Consider the following 15,448-nt stretch of genomic DNA (forward strand, 5'->3'; position numbering starts at 1 on the left):
GGAGAGCGCCATCATTACATCTTATGCTAACTCAGATAGACTTACAACTGCTATCTACGTGCCCCTCACAGACACATGTCATCTATCTCGACTACACATCTGTACTCATCAGTACACGTGTTGCACCTGATATTCTCTCTCAATGACTATAAAAACCACCCTTCAGAGCTACATGTGGCTTGATTCCAGTTTCACTAACATAGTGTTGGATACATAAACATTTTCTTACTCATGAAGAGCAGCCATTAACACACCCCATAACCATTCCCTCTTTATTATCCTAACTTAAAAGCTAAGGATCAAGTCCTAATCATTCATTGGTGTAAATTTAGACATTTTTAGTAAGTAGGAGAAAAGCTTTAACCCGCCGCCTGACAAATCTCTACACTATATGATAGTCGGGTTTTCAGGAACCACTCTCCACTATCAAGTAGGCAAATTGAAATCTCTTTATTTGCTCAATTTATAAATACCTCCCTCACAAAAATTAGAACCCCCCCCCCTATTAATAATTTAGAAGAACCCTCCTAGTGTCACTTAAATTATTTAATTATTCTCCATTTCCCTCTTTGAATTTAGAACAAGCCCTCTTTTATTAAGAATTTAGAAAAACACTTCTTAATGTCACTTAGGGAAAATAAAAAAAACTCAGTGCTTAGCACAGTTTGCATACTTGTTAGTAGTTTAAAACCTGTGAATTAAACGGTGTACATAGTTTTACGAAAATGCAAAAGCTAGCAACGTCCTTGGTGATCGTGGACTAGGAAATAGACAAATGTTGTACGTACGGTGTCCAAATATTCACAATACACTATGGTTAGGAACTTGGGAGGCTGCTATCCAATATCACCTATTTAAAAGTTGTTATTGCTCAAGAAGAAAATGAAAAATTAGAGAAGGCCAGAAGGGTGGAAAAGAAGACAGAGAAAGCAAGAATGGTAGATTATTCCATGCTGCCTCCTCTAAGTCCATTAGGGCAATACAGCAATAACCCTGTAATGACTTACCACATTATTGGTGTTTATGAGTTAGAGATCCCATTTGACAAACCTCAAGCTGTTGTTTCAAACCGGTAAATTTTGGATGAAAAGCATCATAGCTGTTGTCCCCACAAGTTCAAATTTTGGATCATCAAAATTCAACAGTTAGGCAAAATACACTGGGTTTTAACCAATTTCTACTAATTAATGATGCAGAACATGTTGTTTACTATGGTAAGTTACGCGGGAACGCTAAGAATGACGGTAGCAACGGAGAAAGGATTTATTGATCCCAAACTACTTATTTCCTGCTTAAAAGAAGCTTTCACAAAGATATATGTAGCAGCAGTTGGAGAGCATCCGGTCATATTTTATTGATGTCTTGCTCTCAAGCGGCAGGGGCGCCAATGTGACTTGAAGGCAGGGCCAGCTCAACCATATAGCCAAGTAGGCCTCTGCTTAGGGCACCGCAGCCCAAGGGACCCCAATATAATCTAGCCACAGCCCACTATTGCTTTATTAGTGGGGAAAATAAAGAAAAAAAATTAAAACCAAATCACACTATTGCTTTTCATTTATTTTTAGCCTTTAGATAAACGTTTTTACATTGGAAAGTTGGAAACTAGAAAATCACCTTAAAGTAGTGTTAACTTAAACTCCTTCGGTTCCCTCGCATTCTCCAACAAAAAATAGCACGCTTCCATAACTAATTAAAGTTCTTCATCACCCCATAACAAATAATCAAATATAACATCAACAACTCAATCTTACGTCTATCATTTTTTTGCATTCTAAGGTTTTTTCCTATAATCGTTCTTTCTTTCTATATTTGTTTTATTTGGTGTAGAACTATTTTGTCTTCTCTCTCTATTTACAATTCTTTGTTAAATAAATCTATTGAAATTTCAAATTTGTGTGAAGACTATTCAAAAAAGAAAAAAAAAAAAATGTTGGGATCATATTAAATAACGTAAACAAATAAATAAGATGTTGTAAGAAAAAAAAATAAAAAAGATGTAACAATTTTTATTGGTATATATTAATCGTAGAAGGTCCCCTATTCAAACTTTGCTTAGGGCCCCGATTATCTTGAGCTGCCCATGCTTGAAGGGCGAAAAACTTCACTAGCCATCTATATAGGCTTATATTGGTCGTAAACCAATTCCTTAGCATTGTGGTTACATAAAAAAAAACGTACAATCAATGAATTATAAGAGTTCTATCCAATATGGAGATTAAAAAGTACATTTGAGTGATTAATTGGTAGTCAGGTTTCCACGACTCTAAAGCCATAAAGCTATTTCGGAATAAATGAATTTTCCTATGATATTGTTGATATTTTCTCACCACAAAAGTTCTTGCTTTTAAGACCAAAATAACTACATAAATGAAGGTAATCTTACTCCCTGTTTATATTCCCTCTTGTGGGCCCGTATATATAGTCAGGGGTGGCTCAAGACTATTGGGGGCCCTAAACGATATTGGAATAAGAGGCTTTCTACTACTAGAATAACTGCAATGTAGTGGGCGTAAGCGGAGAAGGGGTGGAGAAGAGAGGGAGAGATGGGTATTCGTGAAGAAGGAGAGAGAGAGAGAGAGAGAGATGGGTTTCGCCAGTGTTTTATTTATTTATTTCGAGGGGGGCTACAAACTACATTTCGCCTTACTTTCCAAACCCAACCCAAGAGTTCGCTTCACTTACAAATTAATTAATACGGAAAAATTCTTATTTATTTGTTTTATGTTATTTCGTATAAATGCAAACCCTTAAATGATCCAGCCTTTTCTTTTTTTCCTTTCATGATTAGTATTCTCAAACTAATAAACTTCAATAGATTTATTTAACAAACAGTCTATAAAGAATGAGAGATTGTAGAGGAAAAGTAAAGTAGGCAAAGAAATGATAGAGGTTTTTAATTTGTTAAGGGGTGAATAACTTTTTTTTGGCACACAAAAAAGGAATTTTATTAGAAAGAAAAGAGAATGAGGTACATCACTTTACAATCGAAATTACTTAAACCTATAGTAAGTCCTAAAAGGACTTTCTATGCGAGTAACAAAATCAGGTCTACTCAAACTTTATGAAATGGATCCTAAAGACATTGAAGAACCCTTCTTGGCTACCGAGTCTGCTATGAAATTGCCCTCCCTCCAGATGTGTGATACTTTTAGTTCTTGTAAGTTCTTGGTTGCATGCTTCTAGCGAGCTCTAAGTGACCATGGTATGTCATTCCCTGAGAATGCCGTGACCGCAGCCTGTGAGTCCGCCTCTATCCATATTCTATTCTAGTTCATGTCTTTAGCTTTCTCCGCTGCATAGACAATAGCTGTGCACTCATCCTGAAATAAGGTAACTTCACCGAGCCCAACTGCAAGAACCCTTATGATTGGGAGGTCCTTATTTCTAAAAACTACACCAGCACCCCCTCTAGTTGGAATGCCAAGAACTGACCCATACGCGTTGCATTTGATGACCGAGCCCAAAGGTGGATACCAGTGTACGTCTTTGATACCTTGTAGTGGGGTACCTTTGCTCTTCACTTGAAGTCTGTTAAGAATTATGTTCCCTTAGAAAGCAAGATTGACACTCTAATTCCCTGTACTATAGACTTCTTCATATGGCAAAAGTTAATTAGAAGATCTTCAAAGTGAATTTTGTTGCGAGTTTCCAGATTTGCACCATGAGGTGAATTACAGCAGCATTCTAGAGGTCTTGGATAATGGAGCTTCGACTTTTGGAGAGTCCTATGAGAGTCATGAAGTTGAGTTTGATGGGTTGAAGTTCAAACAGGCTAGCGACCCAAGCCCATAGCTTTTTAGTTTTCGTGCAGTCCCATAGGATATGTTGGGCCGACTCTTCTTCTAGGTGGCAGAAATGGCACCGAGAAACCAGTTTAATACCAGTTTTCCTAATGCGATCATCTATTGGAAAAACTTTTCGATGAGCTTCCAAGCTAGACTAGCAGCACGCGGATGGATTTGTGTGGCCCAGACTTTCCTGTGCCACGTGTTTTTATTTTTTTTCTTTCGAACAGTTTCGAAAGCCGATCGAACAGTGAAATTTCCACCTATTTCAGGTTTCCATATTCTTAAGTCCTCTTCCCCACTTGGAGGTGGTAGTCTTGAAAGATCAATCCCAAGCCTATGGAACACATTAATTACTGTGTTTGGCAGGCGCCAAGAATTGTCTTCAATGACATCAGCTACAGTAACTTTGAATCCCAACCAGTTTACATGTGGCATTAACTCCATGATGGATAGTCCAGCCCAATTATCTCTCAACAAATCCACACTTTGTCCATTGTCGATGACCCAACCAGTGAAAGGTTTGATTTCTTGAAGTGCACCCCTTAGCCCCGGCCAAACTGAAGAGGGCTTATGATAAGTGAGTATACTTCCGTTTTTCTTCGTGAACTTCTTGGTCATGAACTTGCTCCAGTCATCTTGCTTACACAGAAAAACTCCAAGCCAGTTTGAAGAGCAATGCTTTGTTAAGTTCTTCCAGCCTTTTGATGCCTAGCCCTCCCTCGTCTTTGGGTTTGCAAACATCCTCCCACTTTAAGGTGACTGCCTTCCTTTTTGTGGGATCTCTTGACCATATAAAGTTCCGAATGGCCTCATTTCCTTCTTTAGTGCTCTTTGCCGGCCATTTATACACTCCCATATTGTGTATTGGCATGCTTGAAAGAATTGATTGGACTATCACTATTCTTCCCTGGAATGAAAACATTCTGCCAGCCCATCCGGATGCTTTCTTTTTTATTTTATCCACTAAGGGTTGGATGAATCTTCTAGTTACTTTCCCTTTGAAGAGAGGCACGCCCAAATATGTTTTCGGCAACTCCCCCTCTTTGATGCTAAAGAATTCCTCCATTTTTCTTTTCCTGGCAACCGTCATGCTACCCATGTAAAGCTTGCTTTTGTCTATGTTAAAAAATTTCCCCGCAGCTTGTTGGTAAGACTTAAGGCCAGACCATAGTCTTCTAAGTCCACGCATGTCTCCATTCGCAAAGAGGAACAAGTCATCTGCAAAAAGGAGGTGTGTATGTCCATGAGTGTTGCCTACATCGCCATATGCTTAACCTGCCCAGAGTTGAACATGTGGTTAATGCATCTGCTGAGCACATCTTCGATCAAGTCAAATATAAAGGGGGAAAATGGATCTCCCTGATGGAGCCCCCTGTGTGCAGTGTGCAGTAAAAAAACCCACAAGAACCTCCATTTATCATCACCGAAATCATTGCACTGTTTAGAATCTTGGAAATCCAGTCACACCAAGTCTTGGAGAAGTCGAACTTTTGCATCACTAGAATAAGGAATTCCCAACTCTGAGTGTCAAAGGCTTGCGCGATATCGAGCTTTAGACTGATGTTGCCACCTCTCCTTTTGTGGTCCAATTCATTAATCATTTCTGAGGCGAGATAGATGCATGTAGTACTATTCCTGCCTTTGATAAAGCCAAGCTGCTCACAACTAATCAACTTGTTTGCCATGAGGTTAGTTCTTAAGGACACAATCTTAGTGATAATTTTAAATAAAAAATTGCTAAGAGATATTGGTCGGTAGTGATTAACAACTTGAGCATTCTTCATCTTAGGGAGAAGAACCAGAAAGTTGGAATTCATACCCATGGGAAGCTTGGTATCCCTAAAGAAGGAAATAATTGCCTTGGAAACATCTAGGCCCACAATGTTCCAAAAAGTTTGAAAAAATATTCTTTGAAACTCATCTGGCCCAGGTGAGCTGTTAGAATCCATGCTAAACACAGCATCTTTAACTTCTGCTTCTGTAGGGAGATTAGTGAGCTTGGCGTTCTCGTCTTCCGATATGAGCTTGGGTATCAGTTCTAGAAGTTGTTCATTGTGTTGAACCTGTTGTGCATGGTACTTGTTTTGGAAGGTTGAGACCACATGTTGCTTAATCTCATGTTGTTGTTTCAGAATGGTACCATCACTTTTCTTGATTTCCATAATCAAAGAATTGTTTAACCTCAGCTTGTGAACTGCATAAAAGTAAGAAGTGTTTCTGTCTTCTTCAAAAGTTTCCTCAATTCTTGCTTTTTGTCTCCATTGCTCTGATTCCAAGTCTATTAGCTTGTTGGGTTCCTGTTCCTTTACTATTTCACTATGTTGTAGTACAACATTAAAGGGGTGCTCTTATTGTTCACGCAAGACCTGCTCTAGTTCTGCCTCTACTTGTTCTCTCCTTAGTTTCAGGTTCCCAAACACTTCCTAGCTCCACTGTTTGAGTGTCAACTTGAGGCGTTTCAGTTTTTTCATAACTTTTCTTATTGGTACATCCTCTAAAGGCTCTTCCCAACTCTGCTTGACAATGTCTTGCAACCCTTCATGTTTGATCCAAATCCTCTTGAACTTGAAAAGAATGTTTGTGGGTTTAGGGATGGTGGTGAGCCAGCCGACCACCGGCGAGTGGTCTGAGAATTTTCTTGTCAAAATTTTGCTCTTCCACCCTAACCACTTTTTGTCGATCCACTGTTAGTTCACTAGGATTCTATCAATCTTCTGGAGCATTCTTTTATCCCCTAATCTTTTGTTGCACCAAGAAAACTTGTAACCAAGATTAGTGGAATCAAGCAGAGCATTATTATTAATGAATTTGACAAATTCATTAACTGCCAGTTGGCATGGTGAGCGTCCTCCTTTTCTTTATGTCACCATGGTAACAACATTGAAATTGCCAGCCACTACCCAGGCACCTACATTTATTCCCAAAGTAGTTAGTTCATCCCAGAGGGCTCTTCGGTGTACATATGGAGACCGCGCATGAACCAGTGAAACAGTGGCCTCCCCAACCTTGATCGTAATCTGTTGATGCGACAAACCCAAAAGACTAACAGTCAAACCTTTCCTCCAAAAGACCCAAACCTTTCGATCTCAATCAAAACCGATGCATAGAAGCCAAAGTCCCTGTTCAGTGTATGTATGTCCACCCCCACTGGAGACCCCAGGGCTTTGCCCATGGACATTAGGATCTCGTAGTCCCAATATTGCTGGCCTAGCTTTGGGAACTTTATCCAAACAAATGCCGCGGAGGAGCATTGGATAGTTGGGTCAAAGTCAGGTGTTCATTTAGAGAGACAAAGGATTTGATCTCCAAACCTCCATGGACCTCCTCCCAGAATGTTCCTTAAATCCGTATCATGAAGAATCCCTTCCCAAGTGGTACTAGTTTCCAATCCCCTTTTGGCTTCCACAAGTCGAGAGCTATTTTTTTAACTTCTTCTAGCTTGATTTTGTTAAAATCCAGTCTGCCAATGAGGTTGAATTGGCAATACCATCTCCCTCTTTCAATTGCTTGCTTAGTTAAGCGAATTGAAGGCATGCTGCCTTTCATTTCTGGAATTGGGAGGTCAGAAATATTGATTTGGTGTGGCTGGTCACCTCATACCTTGTCCCCGAAAGAGACTGAGTTAGCAGTACACAGTTCATTCCGTTCGGATAAGCTACTATGGCGGTGATATTCGTTGGTGTTGCTGTGCTTTTTTCCGTGTTCACTGCTTGCAAAGCTTGAAAAGTATCTTGTGTAGTTGTGTTACCCTTGCTATGATTTTCTAGCTCATAAAGATCCATGTATTAGTGTTTCTTTTCTCAACACTGTAAGAATAGGAGGATCTACTAACCTAACCTTTCAGAACTCACACTGTTAATTAATGGAAGATTTTACCTGAAAGGGAAGAAAGTATGAGGATTCTAAACATAAGAATAGCTCACCAAACTTTTTTAACTAAAAGCGGCAAAATAATAGAGTACTAGATCATAATATTAGCAGAGTTAGAGTAAGCTTAAGTTACTCCTTTTCTCTAACTCAAGGTCCCCATTTCTATTGCTTTCTCTTCAAGGGTGAAGAACTTTACTAGTTATGGAAGTGAATAGTTTTTTGTTGGAGAAGGCGAGGGAAATGAAGTGGAGAAGAGGGAAATGAAGGGCATGATTAGAACTTGATTGTCCAATATATATATATATATATATATATATATATATTAAATTAATTATATGGGGCCCTGAACCTAAATTATATATATATTAAATGGGCTGAATTATATTGGGGCCCTTGGGCAGTGGGACCTAAATTATATTATGCTACATTGTTGAGCCAACCCTGTATATAGTACATACTACACAACAAACAACATATATGCTCTCAATGTGATGAACAACATCCTCACAAAAATATAGTCCCAATCGGAATCTCCTTCCCCAAATAAAAATTGAAGAAAATATTCTAGTGCACTGAATTTTACAGTTACTTTGATTTGATTTTCGCAAGGAATGAAGATCTTACTGATAAATTATACGATTAGATTGACTAATGACATTTGTATGCGGATTCAACAAGTTGGGTAAGAATGGCAGTTGTATTGAGGGATTCATAATGAAACTAGTGGCAAAAGCACACATGTTTCTTTTTCTTTTCTTTTTTTTTTGAAGAAGCTAGGGGTTAGGCAGACCCCAACCTGTATTAATCAAAATATCAAGTACACTTTTCCTTGCGCATCATCCTCCATTACAATATTAGTTAGAGCATAGTCTAAAGGAGGAAGAAAAAAAAAACAGAATCCTCATGAGTCTTACATAACTTAGAAAAAGTAATCATCTACCCTATTTGTTTCTCTATACACATGTTTAAAATCAACCAGTTCAAACTATTGTTTCAAAAGCACACAAAAGTTGAGGACTCAAATATTTTGCATTTGATATATTAGTTTATAAAAGTTAACTATTTTTTGTATTTTCGTTTTTTAGATTTCGAGGGTATTCTAAGATGGTTTTAGTGTGATATTGGGTCTATTTTAAGTAATTTTAGGTGGTTTTAGGTAGTAGCATAAATTTAGGAATTTTTGGGATGTTCTATTTCTAATTTGAAGTGTTTGGAAGCCTATAATATGGCTCTAAGTTGTAAAACGAAAATAGGCTATTGATTTACAAAATTTGTGATTCTTAATTTTTGGAAATATATTCTGAATTCCACCCTAAAATCCTGGTTGCCAAACACACCCTAAAATCTTGGTTTCTCTTGTTTATTTGCCCATATTTTGGTATTCTATTGGTATAATCAATAAGTCTTGGATGTTTTTCGAGTTTCAAGTAAGTTATTTAAGGCTGAGTCCAATGGTTTGGAGTGCTAAAACACCATACCACAATACAACAGTGGATAGGGTTAGCGGGATAGCGTAATCGAACCCAATGGTTTGTTTTTTTACCCGCCACCCAAAAAAGTCAGCTCATCTAGCTGCCATCGATAATGGCGGGTGGAAAATTAGAAAATTTTGTTTTGTATCCGGCCCATTGGTAATGGCGTCTAGATTTTTCTGTTTTAAACCCCCTCTCCATTTTACCCTTTCTCCCAACTCTATTTCCTTCTTTTGCCACCGAATCAAAATTCCAACAGCCACACAATATGGCGTGTAGATTAGATTTCTTCGATTTCTTTTGGCCGCCACTCATACTGGCCTGTGGACCATATGTTATATCGTTAAAACTGGTGGTATAGATAGGTAAAGTTTTACCGATAGCGTTGGCGGGTTAGCATTTTGACGCACCATTAGATCACAATTCCCGTCATATTTGGTGTTTTGTCGCACCATTGGACTTAGCCTAAGAATTTCAATTGATTTGCGAGAAGTTCGTAGAGTTACAGATAACGTTATTGAGACGTTCAACTTATTCGATTGAAAAGCAATATTTTTCCTCCACGTGTTGCATCAAAAACCTTCTCTTTTTTTTAATCTGCATTTCTGAGGTGAAAGTTCACAAGGCTTTGATTTGCTCCAATTACATGGCAAAATAGTGTATGTTCGCTGTCAAGTCTTTGTTTTCCTCTATTCTGAACTTTTACGTCCTCCATTTTGTTTTACTTCCGTTAGTTAATCATTTGTTAGGAGTTAGAGCATCTTTAGGAGTGATACCAACCTAGCATCAAACACCAACAATTTGGTGTTTTTTCAACTTCAGGAGAGTCACATGTTGATTAAAAGACCAAAAAAATGCCAAACCAAACACCAAATCGGCCAATATTTGGTTCTAGCTTTGGTGTTGTATCAAATCACTCACGCGGTTAAAACCGCGCGGTTTTGCCAACACCGTGTGGGCTTGGGCTAGATTGTGGGCTTCAATCACACGGTTTTGCCAAAACCACGCGAGAGATTGGGAAAGCAAAAAAAAATAAGAAAATTGGTCACGCGGTTTTGAAAAACCGCGGGCTTGGGCTTTTAAGATGGGCTTCACTGGCGCGGTATTGGAAAAATCGCGTGGGTTATATGGCGCAGTTTATCCAAAACCGCGTCATTTGATGGCGAAAATTTGATGTTGCTCCTAAAGATGGTTAGTGTTTTTTGGTTTGGTATTTGGTTTGGTTCAAAATTTTGGTGTTTTTTTGGTTGCTCTACTAAGGATGCTCTAGACTACCAACTTGTATATTTTGAAACTAAACTTTAGATTGCACGCAAATTATATGCTACAAATATTAGCCAACCTTTAAGTTTTAAGCCTTACCAAAATGCATTAGAAATCAATTAATAATTTGAAAGTAGACTGTCAAACTTCTCTGTCTTGAACTTATAATTTAGTACATACATAAAACATTTGAGTGTATAATCCAGTTTGCACTAGTTGATCTTAGGCAATGTCTAAATGCCTTATAAGTTCTGTACATAGTAACGTTTTCAATTGGAAGAAGTTGGACACTCCAATTTTCCTAACCTACATATAGAATATTTAAACCTTTGTAAAAATGATCAAATCATTTAATTAGCGTTTCTTAAGGCAGTAATTTTGGAAAAGTAACTGTGGCGATTAATACCTTCCACAGTCTACACTCTAAAATTCAGTTAACGCATCAAATTAGTGAAGAACTTCGTAAAGACGTACTAATTTGTGCTTTATATGAAGAAAAAATGACGCTCGTTCCCGGCCCACTTTTGTTCTAAAATCACAGGTCACTTTCAAATAATCAAAACAAATCGTACTCAATACATCAAAACAAATCGTACTCAATAATTCTGATCTATCTACCCTTCTCAGATTCCACTCTCTGACTTTCGTATCTGGGAATCCTACAATTTTTTTTTTTTGGGAATCGTATAATGTTAATCACTCATAAGAGCATCTCGAATGCAAACTGTCATTTTAGCGACATCACCTTTAACAGCCGAACCAGTTTTGGCTATGTTTTGATAGGCTCCAATTAATGTGCCAATGGTTAAACGACAACCATCGTTGGATTGGGACAGAAGGATAGACGCCTAACCTTGAGACTTCAAAGACTCAAAGACGTTGCCAACCAAATAAACAGAATCACACGTTATCTATAAATTATAGAGTTAACTAGTATTATCCCAACTGCTCCACCTAAATAAAATTGAATATTTTCTTGAAAACAATGAGAATAGTTGTGTTATTTTCAATTTTCAGTTGTGTTATTTTCAAATTGACCGTTTGTTTAAGGGGAGACCCTAATTTTCCGTATAGTGGATATAGTGGGGAGAAAATCCTAGTTAGTTCATCTAGTTGGGGTAATACTAGATAACCTTAAATTATAATATGATTCCATTTAAAATGGCCAAATATATACGTGATGTGTTGATGTGTTGGAGCACATTTTTTTTTGAAAGCGTACATTTAAAATAACAAAACGGATCTTTATAGACAGTGCGTCCAAGTGTCTGTAATCAGTCCGCGTGGTACCAAAACCTGCATAATAAATGTGGTAAGTAAAAATGCGTAAGTAATAATGCAAAAAAGTCATGGACTTGGACAAACTCAAGTGATACGTGGTCCTTGACTACTGGAACTGTGACCAACTTGATATTCATTGTAAAGTTTGGTACAGCATGCTGGGGAACACTCCTAGGTTTTGTATGTATTCCAATTATTTTATCTCTAATCATCTAAGGCAGGGTCCGCAATTTCAGACTGTTTTCAGAATTATTGGAAGACCATATGTAGCAAGCATGTGACGCTTACTTGTTTTTTTAGCTGGAGACGCTTACCCCAGTGTGTACTGTGTATAGTGTCTAGCTACTATTTTTTTTTGGTAACTACCCAGTGTCTAGCTACTACTCAAACCATCGGGTAGTGCTGCAATTCCATATTTCCATCTCACATCACTTTCCGGACCACCCGCACTGATTAAATCTTGCAATAGGATTGACTGGTACTTTTGAGTACACACATCATATCGAATTATTGAGGACGTCAATTTTATTAAGGACGATTCTTCTGCCTTCCACTACTTAACTATATGAGAACTCGAGCCCTCTCCGCCTGACGCTGGCATAAAGAGTTGTTTGGGTAGGGACCGAAATCAATAGTTTCAAACTAACGCGGAGAATTGTTCACATAAATCTTCACACCTTGTTCAGCTATATAAGATGTTTTTGGAAACAATTCAAATGTTACTGTGATAAGAACAGTCACGTACCCACTGCTGATATTGGACTTGCTTATAATGAAATGACGAGAAACACGTTATTTGTTCTTGCGTAAGTTAGTACGTACAAAGATTGAAGAAGCCTTCGACGAGTATGGTAACTTGGTCAGCTACCCATGCAAAACAATGCTTCACAAGTGTCCCATAAAGCCCAACGCCCCAATAGGCCAATACACACATTCAACCCGACCCAACTTGCTTATACCTTCAGGACAAGTGGGTGCCAAGATAAAGTCTTTTTTTTTTTTTTTTTTTTTTTTTGTTTGGAAAGCAGGATTTTTGAGAGGTCCCTTACCCCTATATTATTGATAATAAAATTAAAATAAAGTGTGATCTAGTTCCAGTTACATTCTCTCACATATTCCTTTCCTGCAGCATCTTCAAATATTATTTTTTTAACATCCTCTGCAAAGGAACTAGGAATCAACTCAATACAACTGAGTGCAGGTATATTAGCAGCTAGTGCATCTGCTAGTCTATTGGTCTCTCTAAATACATGTACAATGGAAAAAACTTCGAAATCAGCTTCCAATCTTCTAATGTTAGCCATCAAAACATGCGCTTCCCATGGGTGCCAACATAAAGTCATTTTATGTTGGTCCTAAATCCTCACACTAATAATAAGTCCAATGGAGGGCTACTAAAAGGAGCTACTTACCACATAAGATTTTTAGGGTTTTTATCTTGCCCAATTAAATATGGCATACCAAAACTTAAATTTCATTCCAATCGCTTTTTTGTGTTTTAAAGTGCTAAATGATACAGATGGCACAATTTCTACCGTCCGTCCATTAGTTTATAATTTAAGTCGATTTTTTTTTTGGATAGACGGCACAATTATTTTGTTGTTCGTTGAAATTTAATACATGAACAACAGAAATTGTGTCATCCGTCTCCCGAAATTTATTATGACAACTGCTAGACAAGGCCACAAATTTTGTTGGGTTTATTACACCAACCAAATTTAAGAGTGTTCTAACAACCCCATTGGAATGACTTTTTGGCGTTTAGAGTGCTATATGACTTTTAGCAACCCATATAACACCCTATTGGACTTGCTCTAATGAGACACAGACCTACTAATAATAACCATTGATTTACATAGAGACACGTGCGTGTGTATTTCAATGCAAATTAAATCAACATTATCTAATTAGTGAATAACAATGGTAGGTCTGCGTAGCAGCCAGTGGCGGAGCCAGGAGACCCAGGATACACCCTGGCGTACCCTCAATCTCTTGAAAAAAAATATATAGTTATCAATACCAATAAAAAGCTACACACTGACACACGGGAGGTATTGAAAAAGAATTAATCAAAATAACATAAAACCCAAACAAAGAAACCCACGTACTAAACCAAAAATGAAAAACGAATTGAAAGTTGAAACCCGTCATACTGGACGGACTCCACTTCTCCTCCTCTAATCTCTATTATTCTATTAATAAAATTTTAAAGTCTTCAAATCTTCTACCCAAACAAACAGCTACCTTTTTGTGGAGGTATAACTAGAAAACACTTATATTATTAAATTTTTGTCTTATTTTTTATTTGTTTGGACTGATTCCTAAACCATATTATTTAGTTTATGTATGCAATTGTGATTTTTATTTTATTTCATTTTGTGAATATCATAGGTGGTTATTTTAATTGATGCAATTTCAATTTAATTGATTGGTGGTTTATTTTAATTGTTTAAACAACTATGTTAAAATATTTGATCAAAGAAAAGTCGTTGCGCGCTCAACCAACTAGCAACACAGATAATGTATGGCATGTCTTGATCCAAGTGAGTCATTTGTTGTTTTCGATAAACAAAAGTATGTTGATCCGTTTTGCTCAACTTTAACCCAATGATTTTTCAGAGATAGATCAGATGGAATTAGCATATCAGTTTGAAAATTATATCATTGATATGCGTTTCGATACTAAGTTTGGTGGAGTAAATGAAATTAGCGGGCTAGCCAAAAAATGGTTGAGTCGAAGAAAGACATTATTTATCCACTGGTTTATTTGTTGATCAAGTTAGTATTAATTTTACATGTTGCTACTGCTACCATGGAGAGGACATTTTCTACTATAAAGAATCGTTTGCGCAATCGGATGGCAGATGAATGATTACTTAATAACATACATTGAAAAAAAAGTGTTTGATAGCATTGATACTGAGTTAATTTTGCAATGCTTCCAGCAAATGGAGAAAAATGACAAAAAAGAATGCCACCGAAGACAACGGTAAATAATTACTTATTTAGATTGGTTTTTTTCTTTTTTTCTAATATATTTATTGCAATCGTTTAATATAATTTTTTGATGTTCGAAATATACTCAGCATTGAATATACTTGTTTTGTGACCGGGTTTCAATTATTAGTTAAAAAAAATTAGTTTTGTTTGTTTGTTTGCTTTTTTTTTTTTTTTTGTTTTGGTTGTCTAGCTTGGCTCACCCTCACTCAAATTCCTGGCTTCGCCCTTGGGTAGCAAAGACTCAAATCCTAATAAAGAGGTAGAGCAAAAAAACCACCTTCGGCCCATAAAGCCATATCGAAATAACATTAAGGTAGTCGAGCAGTGGGTGAGCACCTATGTCTTCTAGGCAATGCCAATGCCTAGGCAAGCTAGGTGTTAGGCGGTTTTTTCTCTAATAAATGTATTATAATATATAATCATCCACACACCATACTATAATAAGTGAAGAAACCAAATTTTTATCATAATTCAAAAAATAAACACAAACAAAATTACTTATTACAAAAGGTGTAACAGTTGAAGAAGATGACAAGTAATCTCCTTGAGTTGAATAGGGAGACTAAAAAGCGACTTCATATAAAAACACATTCTCTTTCTTATAGTGACATATAATTTACAATGAGCTCTAGTATTTTAAACTTATTTAAATCTTAAGCCTCCATGGCCTTTTTATTTTTGACATTTAATTATTTTTTGAAAATAATAATAAATAAAATAAAATAAAATAAAAATTGAGCCGCCTAGCCCGACTAATTGACCCCTAGACCACCC

Source organism: Coptis chinensis, chromosome 4 (genome assembly GCF_015680905.1).
Source record: "Coptis chinensis isolate HL-2020 chromosome 4, ASM1568090v1, whole genome shotgun sequence".
Classification (NCBI taxonomy): domain Eukaryota; kingdom Viridiplantae; phylum Streptophyta; class Magnoliopsida; order Ranunculales; family Ranunculaceae; genus Coptis; species Coptis chinensis.